This window comes from Telopea speciosissima, chromosome 3 (assembly GCF_018873765.1).
Source record: "Telopea speciosissima isolate NSW1024214 ecotype Mountain lineage chromosome 3, Tspe_v1, whole genome shotgun sequence".
Classification (NCBI taxonomy): Eukaryota; Viridiplantae; Streptophyta; class Magnoliopsida; order Proteales; family Proteaceae; genus Telopea; species Telopea speciosissima.
Window position 1 is genome coordinate 13620783 of NC_057918.1, and position 3535 is coordinate 13624317.

Genomic DNA, 3535 nt, shown 5'->3' on the forward strand with positions numbered 1-3535 from the left:
ACGTAGTACTAAAAGCTATGGCTTTGGTGATTGATTCTTAATTCCCCTCCTTCTTATCTCTTGTAAATGTTTAGCCAAGTTATTGCCGAGTAGGAATCATATCTTCCCAAAGATCTGCAGGAATCCTTGTTTCCACACTTGTATTGAGAATCATTCATCTTTTTTTCTTTAAAAAAATTTTGAATATGTTGAGAAAGAATGGACAATCCATAGATTTCTGAAGTGGGTTTTGCACCTCTCACTGGTTCTCTCTCTCTCTCTCTGTCTTCGTTCCAGGGACTGTAAGTTTCAAAGAGACCAAGGTCATCGTTAGCCTTGGGGAAAGAGTTGTGACTTGTGACTGTGAGAGAGAGAGAGAGAGAGCGGGAAAAGGCAAGAAAACAAAGAGAGAGAGAGAGACACTTTTGTGTTGTGTCTGTAACTTTTTATTGTTAAATTGAGGAGTATTGTATTGAGTTGCACCGCATGGATTTCGAGGTTGCTTCGGTTTTCCTGTGCTTGGTTGGGCTCTGTTCATTCATGCCTTTCCTTGCCTTGCCGATCATTTTGTTGTTCTCCTATAATTTCTCTTTACCTTTCCTAATTCCTAAGAAGAAGAAAGAAAGAAAGAAAAAGAAAGGATTGGCGGGGTTCGAAAATCACTTCTACTTTTTGGCAGTAGTTAGTTCCTTGTGCCCTTTATAATATTTGAAAACTAGCTCTAATGTAAAGTAAAGTAAAGTAAAGCTTTATTAATATGTAGAGGGGAAGCAGCAAGCATGTTAATTATTATTAATTAGAAACAATTTTTAGGTTTAGAGGGAGGACGGAAGGCATGTTAATAGTTAGAAACATTAATTTTATAGGTTTAGAGAGGGAGGGAGGCATCATGATGTCCCCCCCTCTCCACATCTCATCTCCCCCATCTTCGCGTAGGTATCTCTCGGCCTATCCGCCGCAAAAGTTGGGCTCATTATTATTATTATTATTTTTGTTAAAGAGGTAGGCTAGCTAGCTAGCTAGGTCTGAGTTTCTCAGATTCATCGAATGTGACTCTTTAATGGTAATGGTGGAGAATAGATAGATAACAAAGTTTTTTTTTTTTTATTTTTATTTTTTATAAATCAGTCACGTAGGTTGTTTTTCTAAGCTAATAAGATTATTCAGTTGGGAATAGGGTAGGGTAGAGTCCAAACTCTGTCTTCTATATGTAAAGTTTTTTATCACTCCAAAACAAAACACTTAATCTGCCGACAAACTAAATTAAAACAATAATAAAGCTTTGAGAATATAGGGTGCATTCATAAATATATATATATATATATATATATATATATATATATGCACATTCAATTGTTATTAATATGGGAATGCGGCGTATTCTTTTTGGGAGTATAGGAGTGTGTGCGGAAGCACCATCAGCTTAGCAGGATTTTTGCATGTCATGAATGGAGAGTGGAGCGGTCGTTTCGCTCTATTTTGTATTTGATGCAGGGGTTAGACTTCCGGATATAGTTCTTTTTTTCTATTAATATATAGGCAAGAGATTATTGTTTGGTTGTGCAACCTAGCATCAAGATGGGGATCAATGAGAACATATATATGAGTATCAATATGAATGAGATTTTTTTTTTATTTCATTGGGGGTGGGGTGATAATTTAATGCCCTCTTTTGTCAAGTGCATGGACCTCATGATCAAGCTGCCTATCTTCTTTTACCCGCGCCTTGATATATATACAAGGATTTATAAGACATACATGAGAGAGTATGTGACTGAATACCCAACTATTTTACCAACTTAATTTCCACATGACTCGTCAGAATGGTGTACCTAGCTAGCAACCATGAAAAATAAAACTGTCCCTTTATTCTATTATGGGAAAGAGAACATACCTTGGTTGTGTCTAGTGTATTGCTCCTACATCTAGACACAGGGGTGTGCAAAATAACCATCACGCCCTTAGAAATTTCCACCTTTTCATGCGATACGCCTGTCATTTTGCATGCCCTTATGTTTGGGCACAGTCGCACAGGGGTAGTGCACCACCCCATGACCGGTTAGCATTCTCCCTTCTATTATATTAAACAATGAACTCAAAATGAGTGAAGAAAGAATCTCTTCATTCATAGATTTGATCCTTCTGAAATTCAAACATTCAACAATAGAAGGCGACAGTTAATGATGTCAACTTAGAAAAACTATATCCTTAAAAACAATACAAACAATTTTACTAAAAATAAAATAAAATTAACAATAAGTGGGAATTACTCTCCTCCGCTGTGCTTCCCTTCTCAGTGGACGATATGTCAATTTGACTTATGACTCGCATGGTTTGAAGAATCGGTATCGGATCGATCGATTTGTATCAATATCGGTGGAGACTGATATCAAATCCTGACCTATCCCATATCAGTGGATCAATACGAACAAGGGTAAAAATGTTATAAAAAAAATATTTTAAAATTTGAAAAAAAACATGGGTAAATCTGTTCGATCCAAACCAATCCGGATCCGTATCGGCCGTAACCGATGATTAAAACCATGCTTGTGAGTGGGTAAGGATTCTAAGGACTAAGGACTGAAGAGGGCCTCGCTGTCCTGGTAGGCTGGTTCTGCTTTACATGGACTTCGATCGTTACGTGTGTTTTTAGGCCCTTTGACTGTGCGAGTTGGGAAACTCACTGACTCAGAGTTTTGACCGTGATCAGCTCAGCTCAGCTCAACCGAAATGGGCGGGTAACTTTTTGTTTGTGGGTAGGGGTACAATGGGATTGAGCTTAGCCCAACAATTCCTCTACTAGTGTGTTTAAAATCTTATTCACCAAAAAGAAATACTATTCTCCCCACCTTTATCCTTGTAGAGAGGCTCTCTGGAGTTGAGGCACCACTCTAGAGACTCTAGTGATGAACAAGAGAGGGCATATCAACCAAAAAACAAACCAAGACAGAAGACAACGAGAGAGACAGAGTGCCACACTATCTCTGAGTTCTTTCAAGGTCTCTGCTGCAACAATCATGGCCAATGAATTATAAGTTAAAATCCTTTAAAGAAACTAAGAAAAGTTCTAAAAGCGTTCAACTTTCTCGAGGCATCAACCCCAGGGAAAATAATAAAACAAAAAGTCAAGAAAGGTTTTATAAGAAGACCCAGAAGAGGCAGCAATCCCAGGGGGGGAAAAAAGTTTTCTAAATACATACCCATGAAGAACAACTTTTGAGTTTTGAGACTCTGGATGGGTGAATGACCCCAGCAAGTGAGTCGTATGGGGGGGGCACAGTAGTGACTTTTTTTGAGTTTTGACTCTTTGGATAATATAATGTAACAAACCCAAAAGACTCTTTCTCGAAATCACCAGAGATGCACGCCTGCACCTTTCTTATGAAAAGGGAGGTTCATACTTCATAGCGATTGATTTAAAGAAAGACACTTTTTGAGTTAGAAGGGAATCCAACAAGACAACCTAATTAAACCTCCAAAATAAAGTTTAAAAAATAAAAAAAAAAGAACTAGTTTATGACTAAAACTATAATAATGACATTCATATTTTTTTTCC